This window comes from Schistocerca gregaria, chromosome 4 (genome assembly GCF_023897955.1).
Source record: "Schistocerca gregaria isolate iqSchGreg1 chromosome 4, iqSchGreg1.2, whole genome shotgun sequence".
Lineage (NCBI taxonomy): Eukaryota > Metazoa > Arthropoda > Insecta > Orthoptera > Acrididae > Schistocerca > Schistocerca gregaria.
Genome location: NC_064923.1, coordinates 197,874,933 through 197,894,865, shown reverse-complemented (window position 1 = coordinate 197,894,865; position 19,933 = coordinate 197,874,933). Strand labels below are relative to the sequence as shown.

Sequence of the window (19,933 nt, the reverse complement as noted above, 5' to 3'; positions counted from 1 at the left end):
CTTTCCGGTGATGAGAATGAAATAATGGTGAGGGCAACACAACCCATCCACGAGCGGAGAAAATCTCCACCCCGTCCGGGAATCGAATCCTGGGCCCGCTGTATGGGAGGCAAGTACATTACCACTCAGCTAAGCAGGCGGACTCCCAATATCAAATTTACCAAAATGACATACATCGGTGTAATTTCTGACGAAATTAATAAACTGTTCGAGAATACGATTTGACAATAGCCTTTACTACTAATAACCTTTTGCAGAATAGGTTGAAACGTACAACTGGAAACTGTAGTAATATATATAAAATATTATGTAAAGATTGCGACAAACAGTACACTGGCCAGAAAGTTCAGAACGTGACTACTCGTTGTAAGGAACATAGTTCTGGTACGTTTCGTAATATTGTCAGTATTTGGCCAACACCTAGCACATCACAGTCACTCTGCAGGATCTAAAATGAATAACTTAAAAGTTCTTCACAATGCACCCTAAGGATTGTCACTTAACACATTAGATGAGACAGAAATTTATGCTCACTGCAAAAGTAAATCTTCGTCCATACTCAACGTCAAATTAAACTTCAGAGAAAAATATTTCTGTGATCTGTTTGAAGACTGACTATATAATGTTCCTGCTCTCCCGTTCCTCTTTTATTTTTTATGGAATGTTTCCATTATTATTAATAACTTTTTTCACTTTCTTTTAAACTCTTGGGTGCTTATGTTTTTAAGTTCTGATCATGACTACCTTAATAGGTCCAGTTTGTTTCACGACAACTTCTGTGTCTCCCTTGATTTTGTTTTATGTTGATTTTCTCTAGGCTAACTGAAGAACGCTATTTCACTTCTATTTGTTTTTAATCCTCTTTTATTTCTCCAAATAACATTTGTAACTTCCTGCTTACTGCTATTTTGTGGACTTTTTGTGACTGTAAACCACTATATTCACAATACCTTTCAAACTTTTGTCTGCTTATGCGTTTATTTTACATTTATGACTAGTTAGATGGGTCCAAGACGTATAATATCGTAATGATGTAACCTATATTTCCGTACATCTGACATTATGCACGCCTGTTTTATGGAACTTACTGTTAGTTCACAGTTCTTCTAACTTCAATTTCTTATGCTCGTTGTTTTATGCCTTTGATTACCGCAACAGGTCGGTAAGATTTCGTGCCGAACTTCTTTTGATGTAACTTATTTTTCCATGCTTTAGCCATTACGTATCCTACTTTACTTGTTATCTTTTTGGTTACATGGTCATTGTCAAATTCAGGACCTGACACATCTCACTACAGCCATTTTATTAAGACTTGCATGCCAGTATTTTGTAGCAGTTAGTCGCTGTTCAACTTTGAATTCATCTTCTGGTGAAACGTGCGCATGAACACCTCCACACCGCTTCCATGGTAAATAACGGCGTCACTCAAACAGTGTTTTCACTGGCACTACAATATAGGAGCAATATGGTATGCATTTCTACATGTCGATATGCATGCCAGTACGTATTTAATATACAGTCGCTGTCGCAGCTCTGAAATCGTCTTTTGATGGATGGCGCAATCGATACGACAACGCCGTCTCCATGGGATATGCTTGGCGTCGCTTAACCACTGTCTTTGCTGGAACACAGTCTAAGAGTTTTCGATAAAGCCCTACAGATGACTGTCTGTACTCTCACAACCGATTATCCTTCATATAATGCAATGCGCATATTTCTTTATTTGTTTTTAGCTTTTGTGAAACTATTCTGTATATACCTTTTAATAACTGTTTTACGTCCTGTGTGCCTGATTGGCTATAGGAACCTACCTACACACAGGTACGAATCGACCGACATGTTGGACGTTTGAAGGCTTTCTGACCGACCGATGAACATTCCTTGCACTATCATGCCAAATCTCGCGGTTAAAGTTGCTCTTTTGTCTCTGTGCGCGGGGTTAAATGTTGTTCTAATGTACATGACAGGGTGCGAGGCCAACGAAACTTTAAGGGCAGAATTTGTTGAGAAATTTAAAGGCAGCAGATGTTGTCGTACACGTCGTGCAAGGAGTACAACAATGTAGATGCAAGAAATTAAGCGCTTTTTTCATTTTTTAACGAGTTCATAATGTTTTCAAGTGGCACTTGTGAGAATAAAAGTCCGTCGACTTCCTGTACTTCTGTTTTTAGGTTTTATTTCCGATACTTTACGGAAATGATATCTGAAAACCGAAGTATTGACATTCAATGTACGTCAATTCGTTAAAATGTACTTGCTTCATTGTTATAAGTGTTAAAAAAGTCCAGACGATATCCAAGCCCTCTGCTATGAAGAGCCACCATGTGTAGTTTTTCTTGTTCGAATTTGAAATGAATTACTTAAACTTACAGTTCATTTTTTATGCCACGTTCAAAAATAAAATAATAATGTTTACATGAACATCTTTTGTTGTATTTCTTTTGCTTATCGTGCTGTATTTCCTCAGTCAACTATATAACACTTCGCAGTTTTCAGAAATCGTTAGTTAATAATTGTGGGGATACAACAACACGGAATTCGAGGCCCTCTTAACTTCTGCCAGCGTCTAGAAAACATAAAGTACCTAACAGCCTCTCCTCGAAGCTTACAGCTTCTCTCATGACTGTATTCGTTATCATTAAAAATGGTTTGATGATGTTCGGCAGCTCCGGATTGCATGATTAATCTATTCTTCGATAACTACGAAAATCATTGGAAAGTGGGCGAATTTTTTTCTTTGCGTTAGCCATTTCTTTGACACAGGTTTCTCTCGGATTTTTTCGCCGTATACAAGAGCCAATGCTAACCCCCGTTTCTGTTTCCGTGTAAAACCAAGTGGGATTTCGTACAACATAAACACAGTGCATGTAAGATAAATAAATCATACATAACACGGCGGCGCTGTAATCGATGCAGTCGGTTGGCGTGTATAGGGGCCTTATCGCTGACTTAATTCGGTATGAAGTGGGGGGAGTATCGTGTATTTAAGCAACAGCGGCGTTGCCCTCCTTAACAGTTGAGGTTCGTGGAATTACAAAACACGCTCCACTCACAGCCAACGTCTACCATCATGGGTATAATTATTTTCTTTTAGTATTTGTTATTTAAGATGTGTTTATAGCTTATTACTCTTATCAGGTATCTCTCTAAATCCATTCTATGTTCGTGTATCAGTATGAGGGTCTGAGGTTGCTCAAAACTGACCGAAACCGGTTACTAACAAAATTAATGTTTGAAGTATTAGGCATCTTGACCTGTTATGGGCTCGCTGACATGTTCTACTGCCATCTTTTCATTGTTCGGCCATCGTTGAGGGTAGCAGTGTAGCATTGATTTTGGGATCGGCTTTGAGCTCATTAGTTGCAAATTTATCCAGTTCTTTCGGTAGTTCTGAATACAACGAGCCATGGGCTCCATTTTACGTTCCTTTAAAACTTCTTCATTTCTTTTGCTATCCCATGTGGTGTAACCAGCTGTTGGTTGCAAGAATTACATTTCTGGACTGTCAGTCTTTCCGCGTCATTTGTCGAAGCTTCACTATCACGTCACAGCGCAAGCCTTTCTAAAGACTTATAAATACGTTTTCTGTTGTGTTTCTTGACTAGGGAAGGTTTTATTACGTTATTAATGACTCCGATTGTTTTTGTATGCCAGGTGGCTTTTTCATCTAGACCTGCTTCTTCCAGAAATGATGGTTTATTGCCTAAATATATGAATGTGTTCTTTCTTTCGAGGATTTTATTTTCAGACTGTTTTAACTTGGACCTGGATATTTCCCACATTCGCTTTTGTTTTCTGTTCTGATATCCATGCTATATTTCTCAAATGTAATCTGTAAATTATGTACAGAATGCTGCAGGTCATCCACTTATGTTTCTGTTGATTTGAATGCAACCATGTGGCGTTTGTTTCCACCTTTGAGTGATTTTATTCATATAAAAAAGAAACGAGAGTGGTGAAAGATCGCATCCGTGTTGTACTCCTGCTTGGATTCTGGCCAACTCTGCTAATTTTTCCTGTTTCTTGATACAGATTGAATTTGTTCTATAAATTTTATATATACTATCGATAATTTGGTAGGGAACATGATAATCTACCAGAAACTGTAATAATTTGCTTCTGTTGACTTTATGGAAACCTTTTTTTTTGGAGTCTGCGAAAGCGATACGTCTTTCTAGATTAAAAGGTCTACGCTAGTTTTCTGTTAGTAATGTCAATGAAAAACAGACATCACAGTATGAGCTTACTATACGAAAACAATTTTGTTCCTCACTCATGATGCGTTCATAGTGTCGGCAAAAATTTGATATGCCGAGTTCAGTAAGCTTATACCACGGTAGTTGCCACAGTCTGTCAGTTCTCATTTTCTGAAGACAGGAATGGTGATTCAGCTCAGCTCCCAAGCGTTTCATCTCCTCACCAGTTCATGTTTAAGAAAAGCTGAGGAATCTGTCTGTTAATGACTTGTTTGTACATTTAAACAGCTCTAGACTGAACAGCGGGAATTTCGCTGTTAAATGCAGAGGAGAGAGCAGATAGGTGAACAGAGTACACTGAAGGCCTCTGTGAGGGGGAAGATTTGTCTGATGTGATAGAAGAAGAAACAGGAATCGCTTTACAAGAGATGGGGAATTCAGTATTGGAATCAGAATTTAAAAGAGCTTTGGAAGACTTATGATCAAATAAGGCGGAAAGAAAAGATAACATTCCATCAGAATTTCTAAAATCGTTGGGAAAGTGGCAAAAAAAAAAACGACTATTCACGTTGGTGTGTAGAATGTATGAATCTGGCGATATACCATCTAACTTTCGGAAAAATATCACCCACACGATCCTGAAGACTGAAAGAGCTGACAAGTGCGAGAATTGTCGCACAATCGGCTTAACAGCTCACCCATCCAAGTTTCTGACAAGAATAACATACAGAAGAATGGAAAAGAAAATTGAGGCTCTGCTACATGACGATCAGCTTGACTTTAAAAAAACGTAAAGGCACCAAAGAGGCAATTCTGACGTTGCGGTTTATAATGGAAGCAAGGATTTGTCGACCTGGAAAAGACGTTCGACAATGTAATATGGTACAAGATGTAAAATGGTACAAGCTTATACCACGGGAGTTGCCACAGATTATGAGAAAAAATAGGGGTATGACGACAAAGTATGAAGGGCTTGGTTTAAAAACTCCTCTCTCATTCCTTGCCCCAAGCCATAGTGTCTTGTAACTTTTTCTTCTGCTCCTTCCCTTACAACTGCATTCCAGTTCCCAATATCCTCATACACTTTTTCTCTCTCTTCATCTTCTGCTTGCGCCGTCTGCTTGTATACCCGAAGTACTGTCGTCGGTGTTTGTTTGCTGTCGATTCTGTTAGGAAAACCCTATCGCAGAACTATTCACTGTAACAACACTCTCTCCCCTACCTTCCTGTTCATAACGAATCTTTCTCTCATGGTACCATTTTCTGCTGCTGGTGATATTACTCTATATTCATCTGACCCCCAGTTCTTGTGTTCTTCCCATTTACCTTCACTGATCCCTACTATATCTAGACTAAGCCTTTGCATTTCCCTTTTCAGATTTTCTAGCTTCCCTACCACCTTCGAGCTTTTGACATTCCGCGCAATGACTAGTAGCACGTTATGCTTCCGTTGGTTATTCAATTCTTAAGAAGTTATTCTATCATGGTTTATTCAGTCTTTTGCTCATGCTCACCTCCACCTTTGCAGTCCACTCCCGGAGTCCTGAATGGGGGACTATTCTGGAATATTTTGCCAATGGAGAAATCATCATGACACTTCTTCAACTACAGGCCACATGTCCTGTCGATAAACGTTACGTGTCTTTAATGCAATGGTTTCCATTGGGTTCCACATCCGTATTCCGTTGATCATTGCTGATTATTCCGCCTTTAGGGGCAGTTTCCCACCGCAAGGGCAAGAAAGTGAGCTCAACCTCTGTCTGCTCCTCCGCCCTGTTTGACAAGACCGTTGGCAGAATGAGGGTGACTTCTTCTGCCGGATGTCTTCGGCCGCCAATTCTGATTATTAATCACAATTTGAGCGGTGGCGTGTTTCGAACCCAGGATCGAGAACGTTTTGATTATTAATCAAAGATGCTGCCCCTAAATCACGGGTGAACATTCCTGTCGCTATAGCTGTCCATAATTGCGGAAGTGTTGCCAGCGCAGAATTTTGTGCACGAATTGTTCTACGATTATGTCCCATACATGTTTGATGGGATTCATGTCGAGCCATGTGGGTGGCCAAATCATTCGCTCGAACTGCCCACAATGTCCTTAAAACTAACCGCGAACAGTTGTGACCTTGTGACATTGCGCATTGTTATCCATAAAAAGTTCGCCCCGATAGCTGAGTGGTCAGAATGACGGATTGCAGTACTACGGGCCCGGGTTCGATTCCAGGCTGGTTCGGGATTTTCTCCGCTCAGGGACTGGGTATTGTGTTGTCTTCATCATCATTTCATCCCCATCCGGCGCGCAGGTCGCCTAATGTGGACCAGCTCCGTAAGGGCCTCCCGGCCAATGACTCCAAACGCTCATTTCCATTTCCACCCATAAAAAGGTGTCGTTGTTTGGAAACAGGACGTCCATGAATGGCTGCAGTTGGTCTCCAAGAAACGAACATTCGGAGGATCCAATCCATTTCGTGTAAACATTGCGCACATCTTTATGCGCACATCTTATGCTTGCACAGCGCCTTGTTGACAACTATGGCCCATAGCTTTGTGTTATCTGCGTCATACTCGAACACTACAACAGCTCAAACTAACCGAAATCGGTGCTCATCTGACCAGGCCGTGGCAGATTAAAACTGTGTGCCCGACCGAGATTCGAACTCGGGAACTTTGCCTTTCGCGGGCAAGTGCTCTACCAACTGAGCTACCGAAGCACGACTCACGCCCGGTACTCACAGCTTTACTTCTGCCAGTACCTCGTCTCCCACCTTCCAAACATTACAGAAGCTCTCCTGCAAACAATGCAGAACTAGCACTCCTGAAAGAAAGGATATTGCGGAGACATGGCTTAGCCACAGCCTGGGGGATGCTTCCAGAATGAGATTTTCACTCTGCAGCAGAGTGTGCGCTGATATGAAACTTCCTGGCAGATTAAAACTGTGTGCCCGACCGAGACTCGAACTCGGGACCTTTGCCTTTCGTGGGCAAGTGCTCTACCAACTGAGCTACCGAAGCACGACTCACGCCCGGTACTCACAGCTTTACTTCTGCCAGTACCTCGTCTCCTACCTTCCAAACTTTACAGAAGCTCTCCTGCGAACCATGCAGAACTAGCAATCCTGAAAGAAAGGATATTGCGGAGACATGGCTAATCCACAGCCTGGGAGATGTTTCCAGAATGAGATTTTCACTCTGCAGCGGAGTCTCGGTCGGGCACACAGTTTTAATCTGCCAGGAAGTTTCATATCAGCGCACACTCCGCTGCAAATTGAAAATCTCATTCTGGAAACATCCCCCAGGCTGTGGCTAAGCCATGTCTCCGCAATATCCTTTCTTTCAGGAGTGCTAGTTCTGCATGGTTCGCAGGAGAGCTTCTGTGAAGTTTGGAAGGTAGGAGACGAGGTACTGGCATAAGTAAAGCTGTGAGTACCGGGCGTGAGTCGTACTTCGGTAGCTCAGTTGGTAGAGCACTTGCCCGCGAAAGGCAAAGGTCCCGAGTTCGAGTCTCTTTCGGGCACACAGTTTTAATCTGCCAAGAAGTTTCATATCAGCGCACACTCCGCTGCAGAGTGAAAATCTCATTCTGGAAACATCCCCCAAGCTGTGGGTAAGCCATGTCTCCGCAATATCCTTTCTTTCAGGAGTGCTAGTTCTGCATGGTTCGCAGGAGAGCTTCTGTAAAGTTTGGAAGGTAGGAGACGAGGTACTGGCAGAAGTAAACCTGTGAGTACCGGGCGTGAGTCGTGCTTCAGTAGCTCAGTTGGTAGAGCACTTGCCCCTGAAAGGCAAAGGTCCCGAGATCGAGTCTCGGTCGGGCACACAGTTTTAATCTGCCAGGAAGTTTCATATCAGCGCACACTCCGCTGAAGAGTGAAAATCTCATTCTGGAAACATCCCCTAGGCAGTGGCTAAGCCATGTCTCCGCAATATCCTTTCTTTCAGGATTGCTAGTTCTGCATGGTTCGCAGGAGAGCTTCTGTAAAGTTTGGAAGGTAGGAGACGAGGTACTGGCAGAAGTAAAGCTGTGAGTACCGGGCGTGAGTCGTGCTTCGGTAGCTCAGTTGGTAGAGCACTTGCCCGCGAAAGGCAAGGGTCCGAGTTTGAGTCTCGTTCGGGCACACAGATTTAATCTGCCAGGAAGTTTCATATCAGCGTACACTCCGCTGCAGATTGAAAATCTCATTCCGTGTGATCATTGTTTGTACAGCCCTCTCGCAGTGTGCGGAGCAAGTATGGTGGGTCTGACACACCGGTGTCAATGTGTTCTTTTTTTCCATTTCCAGGAGTGTATGTTGTCCAGAAACGCTGCTCTTGCTATAGTCTGTCTGTCTGGCTGTCTGCATTTTATATCCTCTCTATTTCGATCATCGTCAGTTGTTTTGCTGCCAGAATAGCAAAAGGCATCAGCTACTTTTAGTGCCTCATTTCGTAATCGAATTCTGCCAGCATCACCTGATTTAACGAGATTAGATTCCATTCCCCTGTTGTACTGTGGTTGATATTCATCTTATACTATTTTCCAGAAACACTATGTATTCCGTTCAACTGTTCTGCCGAGCTCTTTATCGTCTCCGACAGAATTACAATGTGAACAGCAAGCCAGAAACTTTTTTAAAAAAATTTCTTCTCTCTGAGAAACGTAAACGTAATTTTCTGAGGGGTAAAAACAGTGCCCCATTATGGTTTCGTCTCGACTAAATCATTTTTTTAATGATCTCTTTTGTTCTTATTTCGTCAGACGATAATACTTATTGGATCACTGCCATCAGCCATTTTGCTCCACTGCTGGATTTGTGTTCGCCCACCGACATCCGATTACTTACTCATCTTGTTTCTTTTCTTGTTTCTTGAAAGAAGTTCTTTGGTTCAACTACCAGCCACTCGCCAGATTAAATGTCCCATCCATCTCCATTTTATTTTTATTGCTGTCACACAGCGTCCCACTTCCATTTATTAGTTTCCCTGTCTTTCCCAGTGATTCCCTACAAGCATCTCTCCTTTGCTTGGTGAGAAACTCTGTTTTGAAAGCTTCCCACGTTAAACGCCTACTACTCTGAGTGAAAATTTACACTGATTGTAAACTTTCCGTTTCGCATACATTTGAAACTTCTTTTGGAAAAATCTATTTAGGCAACTAAAAGAGTCTCAAGCCGTTTTTATTCTTCCGTTTATTTCATTAGCTGTGCATCCGGTCTTAGCAGACAACACCTTCCATCAGTAATGAACTCTACTGTCATTTACAGGGTGGCCAAAACAAAACTGAGAGTCTTCGCTGCTTCCGATCTATGTAAACGCAGACCAGATGTTTGAATTCAAAGAAATAGCATCGACAGCAATAGACAGATATATACCAAATATGTTAATAAGTGATGATACTGATCCCCCATGGTACTCAAAATGGGTCAGAACTTTGTTGCGGAAGCAACGAAGAAAGCACGACAAATTTAAAATAATGTAAAACCCCCAAGATAGGAAAAGTTTTACGGAAGTTCAAACTTTAGCTCGAACTTCAATGCGAGATGCTTTTGATAGTTTTCACGATGAAACTCTGTCTCTAAACCTGGCAGAAAACCCAAAGAGATTTTGGTATTATCTAAAGTACAACAGCGGCAAGACGCAGTCAATACTTTTACTGCGCAACAACAATGGTAATGTCAATGATGGCTATGCCACTAAAACAGTGTTACTAAACACGGTTTTCTAACACTCCATCAAAGTACACGAATAACATATTCTACAATTCTTATCTACAACTGCCAACATGAGTAACTTAGAAGTAAATATCCTCAGTGCACCAAAGCAGCTTAAATCACATAATAAAGGCAAGTCCTCCAGTCAAAATTGCATGACTGTCAGATTTGTTTCAGAGTATGCTGATACATTAGCTCAATACGTAGACATCACATACAGTGAAGTAACCAAAGTCACGGCATACGAGGTGCGACAATAAAGTAATCAGACTGATTTTCTTTGCAAGATGTGGCAAGCATGCAGGCTTGCATAGGCACAATACCTTTGACCTTGGGTCTATAAGCTGCTTCTAGTCCAAGCGGCACATCGATGCAACTGCTCGGTCGTGAGTTGTGTTGTAATGAGTCAACGCGTGTTTATGTCTCTCGTCACGGAAATGGAACTGCATGATATTGCGCAACGGTATGCCATTTCCTTTTACGTTAAATTGGGTGAAAACGCGCCGACAACTTGCGGTAAGCTTCAGAAGACTTTTGGAGAGGAAATTAAGTCAAGAACTCAAGTTTTGGCATAAAATGTTTAGTGAAGGCAGAACGAATATTGAAGATGAAGACGCAATGGACGACCATCAACCTCACCGGTGGATGTCGACTGTTCATAAATTGTTCATAAAGAGTGGGTGCCTCCTGAACAAACAATTAACCAATATTACTACAAAGAAATTTTAGAAAGTCCTGTAAAAGAGTTCTTTGTGTCCGTGCCAACATTGCTGATAATTGGATTCTGCATCACAATAATCTGCCATCCCATACTTCTCTGTCAGTACAGCAATTTTTAACCTCAAAACAAATTCAGTACTATCACAGTCACCTTATTCACCAGATATCGCTCAGTGCGACTTTTTTCTATTTCCAAGAGTCAAAACGGCGGTCAAGGGACACCATTTTAAAACAACACATGATGTCCAAAAAGCTGTGACGAGGGTCTTTGAGGATATTACAGAAGATGACTTCCAGAAATGTTACCATCAATGGCAGAAGCGCCGGACAAAGTGTGTGCAATCAGAAGGGAACTACTGTGAAGGAGACAACACTAAACTTGACTAAAATGGTAAGCAACATCTTTTTTTCAAATCAGTCTCATTACTTTACTGTCGCACCATGTACCGATATGCACATATAATGACGGCGGAAGTATCCCATGCCCGGGCTACAAAAGGGCAGCGCATTTAGGGAACTGTTATTTGTAACCAATTGATTCATGTGAGGCCGGCTGCTGTGGCCGAGCGGTTCTATGCCCTTCAGTCTGGAACCGCGCCACTGATACAGTCGCAGGTTCGAATCCTGCCTCGGGAATGGGTGTGTGTGACGTCCTTAGGTCGGTTAGGTTTAAGCAGTTCTAAGTTCTAGGGGACTGATGACCTCAGATGTTATGTCCCATAGTGCTCAGAGCCATTTGAACATTCATGCGAGAAGTAGCAGACCTTGAACGCGGTATGGTAGCTGGAGCTAGATGCCGGAGACATTCCATGCAAGGAATAGTTAGGGAATTCAATAGTCGAAGACCCACGGTGTCAAGAGTGTGATGATAATATCAAATTGTACGTATTGTCTCACTACGCACAACGCAGTGGCACGACGGCCTTCACTCAACAACCGACGGCAGAGAATTGTTAGTGATGACAGATAAGAAACACTACGTGAAACAACCGCAAAAACCAGTGTGGCACGTACGACGAACATATCTTGTTAAGACATTGTGGCGAAATCTGATGTTAATGGGCTCTGGTAGCAGACGACAGCGGCGAGTGCCTGCCTTTGCTAACAGCACGACGACGCGTGCAGCGCCAGCCAGCTACAGCCGGACACTACAGTCTACACACACCCTTAAAAATAACACTTGAAGGTAAAATCAATCAAAATATTATGTATTCACTTTCTGTGACGTAAACAGACATGTCAGGAACTGAAAAACAACATTTACACTGCATAATTAATAATAATTCCATATACTAACATCTTGAGCATACAAATGAAACAGCGGTCAGGTACAAAAGTAAACATGCCATGTTCTTCACTTTCAGGTCCTATTTATTATTTTGTATTGCCACCTTCTGTTTCAGCCACGGCTTCCAAACGTCGAGGCATAGGTTCCACCATTTTTTTTTTTTTTTTTTTTTTTTTTTTTTTTTTTTTTTTGTGTGTGTACGCAGGTCTAAAGTTATTCCTCTCTTTCACTAAGGCTGCTTTGAAATCATCGTTGCTTTTGATTTTGTATTTTTTTATCCTATGCTTTAGTTCTCCCCAAAGATGTTCCATTGGTTAATGTCTGGTAACTGGAGAGGCGAATGCAACTGTTTTGGTACATTGTAAAGCAGCCATTCTCTTACGACAACGGCCGCATGCTTGGGTCATTGTCTCGCTGAAACACCCTGACTATTCTTAGTCCCAGGATCTCCGCAGATTGCATCAGATTCTCCTTTAAGATGGTGATATACTTCCATTTATCCATAATACCTTCAATAAATACTAAATTCGCAACTACAGCTCCAGATATGCAACCACACACAAGAATATTTCCACCACCATACTTCACTGATGGGACAAGATTTCTCTTCTTCCAACTTTCATTCCTTTTTCGCCACAACATTTGCTGTCCGTCACACTGTAACATGTTAGCCTTACTCTCTTCAGTGAAAAGTACTGTATTCCAAAATGTGGAATCTTTATTTCGGGGCAGAGTTTCAAAATTCTAGGCGCTTCTGTTCATTTAACCCGCTTATAAACGGTTTCTTCCTTGCAGTTCTACTTACAAATCCTTGATTGTGCAGCAGTCTTCGTACTGTTATGGGATGAACATTATTTCCACTAGTGTTTGCGACATCCAATGCCAACATTGTGGCTGTAATTCTGGGATCCTCATTAACTTTTCTAATGATGTGTCGGCGCCCCCGCTAGACAATTTTGTTGGTCGTCCACATCCAGCTTTGTTTTCTACACTTCCTCGATCCCTGTAATTTCTAATTACGGTTTGGACACTTGCATGGCTCTTTCTAACAATTTCCTCCATTTTCCGCCATGAAAAGCCCTTTTCACTGAGCTCAATAAAACGTAATTTTCCTCACCTCCAATGGTATTTCGGTTCTTTTTGAATCCATGTTACGCGATCGAATTATACATTGCAATACACGTCTATTATATCAAGAAACCACACCACTTTTACTGTGCTCACTGCAACGTCTCTCTTGCAACCAACGATAGACTCGAAGTCTATGTTGACTTCTGTACCACAGAACACAAACACTGTTGCATCTGTCACGCTTGCGAATCACGATACCGATCTAAAGACCTTAGTTTATGTGCTAGTTCTGCATGGTTCGCAGGAGAGTTTCTGTAAAGTTTGGAAGGTAGGAGACGAGGTACTGGCAGAAGTAAAGCTGTGAGTAACGGGCGTGAGTCATGCTTCGGTAGTTCAGGTGGTAGAGCACTTGCCCGCGAAAGGCAAATGTCCCGAGTTCGAGTCTCGGTCGGGCACACAGTTTTCATCTGCCAGGAAGTTTCATATCAGCGCACACTCCACTGCAGAGTGAAAATCTCGTTCTGGAAACATACCCCAGGCTGTGGCTAAGCAATATCTCTGCACTATCCTTTCTTTCAGAGTGCTAGTTCTGCATGGTTCGCAAGAGAGCTTCTGTAAAGTTTGGAAGGTAGGAGACGAGGTAGTGGCAGAAGTAAAGCTGTGAGTATGGGGCGTGAGTCGAGCTTCGGTAGCTCAGTTGGTAGAGCACTTGCCCACGAAAGGCAAAGGTCCCGAGTTCGAGTCTCAGTCGGGCACACAGTTTTAATCTGCCAGGAAGTTTCATATCAGCGCACACTTTGATGCAGAATGAAAATCTCATTCTGGAAACATCCCCCAGGCTGTGGCTAAGCCATGTCTCCGCAATATCCTTTCTTTCAGGAGTGCTAGTTCTGCATGGTTCGCAGGAGAGCTTCTGTAAAGTTTGGAAGGTAGGAGACGAGGTACTGGCAGAAGTAAAGCTGTGAGTACCGGGCGTGAGTTGTGCTTCGGTAGCTCAGTTGGTAGAGCAATTGCCTGCGAAAGGCAAAGGTCCCGAGTTCGAGTCTCTGTCGGGCACACAGTTTTAATCTGCCAGGAAGTTTCATATCAGCGCACACTCCGCTGAAGAGTGAAAATCTCATTCTGGAAACTTCCCCCAGGCTGTGGCTAAGCCATGTCTCCGCAATATCCTTTCTTTCAGGTGTGCTAGTTCTGCATGGTTCGCAGGAGAGCTTCTGTAAAGTTTGGAAGGTAGGAGACGAGGTACTGGCAGAAGTAAAGCTGTGAGTACCGGGCGTGAGTCGTGCTTCGGTAGCTCAGTTGGTAGAGCACTTGCCCGCGAAAGGCAAAGGTCCCGAGTTCGAGTCTCGGTCGGGCACACAGTTTTAATCTGCCAGGAAGTTTCATATAAGCGCACACTCCGCTGCAGAGTGAAAATCTCATTCTGGAAACATCCCCCAGGCTGTGGCTAAGCCATGTCTCCGCAATATCCTTTCTTTCAGGAGTGCTAGTTCTGCATGGTTCGCAGGAGAGCTTCTGTAAAGTTTGGAAGGTAGGAGACGAGGTACTGGCAGAAGTAAAGCTGTGAGTACCGGGCGTGAGTTGTGCTTCGGTAGCTCAGTTGGTAGAGCACTTGCCCACGAAAGGCAAAGGTCCCGAGTTCGAGTCTCTGTCGAGCACACAGTTTTAATCTGCCAGGAAGTTTCATATCAGCGCACACTCCGCTGCAGAGTGAAAATCTCATTCTGGAAACATCCCCCAGGCTGTGGCTAAGCCATGTCTCCACAATATCCATTCTTTCAGGAGTGCTAATTCTGCATGGTTCGCAGGAGGGCTTTTGTAAAGTTTGGAAGGTAGGAGACGAGGTACTGGCAGAAGTAAAGCTGTGAGTACCGGGCGTGAGTCGTGCTTCGGTAGCTCAGTTGGTAGAGCACTTGCCCGCAAAAGGCAAAGTTCCCGAGTTCGAGTCTCGGTCGGGCACACAGTTCACAGTTTTAATCTGCCAGGAAGTTTCATATCAGCGCACACTCCGCTGCAGAGTGAAAATCTCATTCTGGAAGCATCCCCCAGGCTGTGGCTAAGCAATGTCTCTGCACTATCCTTTCTTTCAGAGTGCTAGTTCTGCATGGTTCGCAGGAGAGCTTCTGTAAAGTTTGGAAGGTAGGAGACGATGTACTGGCAGAAGTAAAGCTGTGAGTACGGGGCGTGAGTCGAGCTTCGGTAGCTCAGTTGGTAGAGCACTTGCCCACGAAAGGCAAAGGTCCCGAGTTCGAGTCTCGGTCGGGCACACAGTTCACAGTTTTAATCTGCCAGGAAGTTTCATATCAGCGCACACTCCGCTGCAGAGTGAAAATCTCATTCTGGAAGCATCCCCCAGGCTGTGGCTAAGCAATGTCTCTGCACTATCCTTTCTTTCAGAGTGCTAGTTCTGCATGGTTCGCAGGAGAGCTTCTGTAAAGTTTGGAAGGTAGGAGACGAGGTACTGGCAGAAGTAAAGCTGTGAGTACGGGGCGTGAGTCGAGCTTCGGTAGCTCAGCTGGTAGAGCACTTGCCCACGACAGGCAAAGGTCCCGAGTTCGAGTCTCGGTCGGGCACACAGTTTTAATCTGCCAGGAAGTTTCATATCAGCGCACACTTTGATGCAGAATGAAAATCTCATTCTGGAAACATCCCCCAGGCTGTGGCTAAGCCATGTCTCCGCAATATCCTTTCTTTCAGGAGTGCTAGTTCTGCATGGTTCGCAGGAGAGCTTCTGTAAAGTTTGGAAGGTAGGAGACGAGGTACTGGCAGAAGTAAAGCTGTGATTACCGGATGTGAGTCCTGCTTCGGTCGCTCAGTTGGTAGAGCACTTGCCCATGAAAGGCAAAGGTCCCCAGTTCGAGTCTCGGTCGTGGACACAGTTTTAATCTGCCAGGAAGTTTCATGTCAGCGCACACTCCGCTGCAGAGTGAAAATCTCATTCTGGAAGCATCCCCCAGGCTGTGGCTAAGCCATGTCTCCGCAATATCCTTTCTTTCAGGAGTGCCAGTTCTGCATGGTTCGCAGGAGAGCTTCGGTAATGTTTGGAAGGTTGGAGACGAGGTACTGGCAGAAGTAAAGTTGTGAGTGCCTGGCGTGGGTCCTGCTTCGGTTGCTCAGTTGGTAGAGCACTTGCCCGCAAAAGGCAAAGTTCCCGAGTTCGAATCTCGGTCGGGCACACAGTTTTAATCTGCCAGGAAGTTTCATATCAGCGCACACTCCGCTGCAGAGTGAAAATCTCATTCTGGAAACATCCCCCAAGCTGTGGCTAAGCCATGTCTCCGCAATATCCTTTCTTTCAGGAGTGCTAGTTCTGCATGGTTCGCAGGAGAGCTTCTGTAAAGTTTGGAAGGTAGGAGACGAAGTACTGGCAGAAGTAAAGCTGTGAGTACCGGCCGTGAGTCGTGCTTCGGTTGCTCAGTTGGTAGAGCACTTGCCCGCGAAAGGCAAAGTTCCCGAGTTCGAGTCTCGGTCGGGCACACTGTTTTAATCTGCCAGGAAGTTTCATATCAGCGCAAACTCCGCTGCAAAGTGAAAATCTCATTCTGGAAACATCCCCCAGGCTGTGGCTTACCCACGTCTCAACAATATTCTTTCTTTCAGGATTGCTAGTTCTGCATGGTTCGCAGGAGAGCTTCTGTAAAGTTTGGAAGGTAGGAGACGAGGTACTGGCAGAAGTAAGGCTGTGGGTACCGGGCGTGAGTCGTGCTTCGGTAGCTCAGTTGGTAGAGCACTTGCCCACGAAAGGCAAAGGTCCCGAATTCGAGTCTCAGTCGGGCACACAGTTTTAATCTGCCAGGAAGTTTCATATCAGCGCACACTCCGCTGAAGAGTGAAAATCTCATTCTGGAAACTTCCCCCAGGCTGTGGCTAAGCCATGTCTCCGCAATATCCTTTCTTTCAGGTGTGCTAGTTCTGCATGGTTCGCAGGAGAGCTTCTGTAAAGTTTGGAAGGTAGGAGACGAGGTACTGGCAGAAGTAAAGCTGTGAGTACCGGGCGTGAGTCGTGCTTCGGTAGCTCAGTTGGTAGAGCACTTGCCCGCGAAAGGCAAAGGCCCCGAGTTCGAGTCTCGGTCGGGCACACAGTTTTAATCTGCCAGGAAGTTTCATATCAGCGCACACTCCGCTGCAGAGTGAAAATCTCATTCTGGAAACATCCCCCAGGCTGTGGCTAAGCCATGTCTCCGCAATATCCTTTCTTTCAGGAGTGCTAGTTCTGCATTGTTCGCAGGAGAGCTTCTGTAAAGTTTGGAAGGTAGGAGACGAGGTACTGGCAGAAATAAAGATGTGAGTACCGGGCGTGAGTCGTGCTTCGGTAGCTCAGTTGGTAGAGCACTTGCCCGCGAAAGGCAAAGGTCCCGAGTTCGAGTCTCGGTCGGGCACACAGTTTTAATCTGCCAGGAAGTTTGATATCAGCGCACACTCCGCTGCAGAGTGAAAATCTCATTCTGGAAACATCCCCCAGGCTGTGGCTAAGCCATGTCTCCGCAATATCCTTTCTTTCAGGAGTGCTAGTTCTGCATGTTTCGCAGGAGAGCTTCTGTAAAGTTTGGAAGGTAGGAGACGAGGTACTGGCAGAAGTAAAGCTGTGAGTACCGGGCGTGAGTCGTGCTTCGGTAGCTCAGTTGGTAGAGCACTTGCCCGCAAAAGGCAAAGTTCCCGAGTTCGAGTCTCGGTCGGGCACACAGTTCACAGTTTTAATCTGCCAGGAAGTTTCATATAAGCGCACACTCCGCTGCAGAGTGAAAATCTCATTCTGGAAGCATCCCCCAGGCTGTGGCTAAGCCATGTCTCCGCAATATCCATTCTTTCAGGAGTGCTAATTCTGCATGGTTCGCAGGAGGGCTTTTGTAAAGTTTGGAAGGTAGGAGACGAGGTACTGGCAGAAGTAAACCTGTGAGTACCGGGCGTAAGTCGTGCTTCGGTAGCTCAGTTGGTAGAGCACTTGCCCGCGAAAGGCAAAGGTCCCGAGTTCGAGTCTTGGTCGGGCACACAGTTTTAATCTGCCAGGAAGTTTCATATCAGCGCACACTCCGCTGCAGAGTGAAAATCTCATTCTGGAAACATCCCCCAGGCTGTGGCTAAGCCATGTCTCCGCAATATCCTTTCTTTCAGGAGTGCTAGTTCTGCATGGTTCGCAGGAGAGCTTCTGTAAAGTTTGGAAGGTAGGAGACGAGGTACTGGCAGAAGTAAAGCTGTGAGTACCGGGCGTGAGTCGTGCTTCGGTAGCTCAGTTGGTAGAGCACTTGCACGCGAAAGGCAAAGGTCCCGAGTTCGAGTCTTGGTCGGGCACACAGTTTTAATCTGCCAGGAAGTTTCATATAAGCGCACACTCCGCTGCAGAGTGAAAATCTCATTCTGGAAACATCCCCCAGTCTGTGGCTAAGCCATATCTCCGCAGTATCCTTTCTTTCAGGACTGCTAGTTCTGCATGGTTCGCAGGAGAGCTTCTGTAAAGTTTTTAAGGTAGGAGACGAGGTACTGGCAGAAGTAAAGCTGTAAGTAGCGGGCGTGAGTCGTGCTTCGGTAGCTCAGTTGGTAGAGCACTTGCCCCTGAAAGGCAAAGTTCCCGAGATCGAGTCTCGGTCGAGCACACAGTTTTAATTTGCCAGGAAGTTTCATATCAGTGCACACTCCGCTGCAGAGTGAAAATCTCATTCTGGAAACATCCTCCAGGCTGTGGCTAAGCCATGTCTCCGCAGTATCCTTTCTTTCAGGAGTGCTAGTTCGGCATGGTTCGCAGGAGAGCTTCTGTAAAGTTTGGAAGGTAGGAGACGAGGTAGTGGCAGAAGTAAAGCTGTGAGTACCGGGCGTGAGTCGTGCTTCGGTTGCTCAGTTGGTATTGCACTTGCCCGCGAAAGGCAAAGGTCCCGAGTTCGAGTCTCTGTCTTGCACACAGTTTTAATCTGCCAGGAAGTTTCATATCAGCGCACACTCTCCTGCAGAGTGAAAACCTCATTCTGGAAACATCCCCCAGGCTGTGGCTAAGCCATGTCTCCGCAATATCCTTTCTTTCAGGAGTGCTAGTTCTGCATGGTTCGCAGGAGAGCTTCTGTAAAGTTTGGAAGGTAGGAGACGAGGTACTGGCAGAAGTAAAGCTGTGAGTACCGGGCGTGAGTCGTGCTTCGGTAGCTCAGTTGGTAGAGCACTTGCACGCGAAAGGCAAAGGTCCCGAGTTCGAGTCTCGGTCGGGCACACAGTTTTAATCTGCCAGGAAGTTTGATATCAGCGCACACTCCGCTGCAGAGTGAAAATCTCATTCTGGAAACATCCCCCAGGCTGTGGCTAAGCCATGTCTCCGCAATATCCTTTCTTTCAGGAGTGCTAGTTCTGCATGTTTCGCGGGAGAGCTTCTGTAAAGTTTGGAAGGTAGGAGACGAGGTACTGGCAGAAGTAAAGCTGTGAGTACCGGGCGTGAGTCGTGCTTCGGTAGCTCAGTTGGTAGAGCACTTGCCCGCAAAAGGCAAAGTTCCCGAGTTCGAGTCTCGGTCGGGCACACAGTTCACAGTTTTAATCTGCCAGGAAGTTTCATATAAGCGCACACTCCGCTGCAGAGTGAAAATCTCATTCTGGAAGCATCCCCCAGGCTGTGGCTAAGCCATGTCTCCGCAATATCCATTCTTTCAGGAGTGCTAATTCTGCATGGTTCGCAGGAGGGCTTTTGTAAAGTTTGGAAGGTAGGAGACGAGGTACTGGCAGAAGTAAACCTGTGAGTACCGGGCGTAAGTCGTGCTTCGGTAGCTCAGTTGGTAGAGCACTTGCCCGCGAAAGGCAAAGGTCCCGAGTTCGAGTCTTGGTCGGGCACACAGTTTTAATCTGCCAGGAAGTTTCATATCAGCGCACACTCCGCTGCAGAGTGAAAATCTCATTCTGGAAACATCCCCCAGGCTGTGGCTAAGCCATGTCTCCGCAATATCCTTTCTTTCAGGGGTGCTAGTTCTGCATGGTTCGCAGGAGAGCTTCTGTAAAGTTTGG

The 19,933-nt window shown here is 44.9% G+C and overlaps 1 protein-coding gene and 3 non-coding genes across 4 annotated transcripts in view; all 4 read left to right on the top strand.

Annotated features, from left to right (window-relative positions):
* LOC126267215 (peptidoglycan recognition protein 1-like) overlaps positions 1-19,933 on the top strand; it is a 108,315-nt gene that overhangs the window by 43,728 nt on the left and 44,654 nt on the right. The window lies entirely within an intron of this gene.
* Trnas-cga (transfer RNA serine (anticodon CGA)) lies at positions 14,245-14,319 on the top strand. The gene has a single exon. It is a non-coding gene; the product is annotated as a tRNA-Ser (tRNA).
* Positions 16,966-17,040, top strand: Trnas-cga (transfer RNA serine (anticodon CGA)). Its single transcript has one exon. It is a non-coding gene; the product is annotated as a tRNA-Ser (tRNA).
* Positions 17,267-17,341, top strand: Trnas-cga (transfer RNA serine (anticodon CGA)). Its single transcript has one exon. It is a non-coding gene; the product is annotated as a tRNA-Ser (tRNA).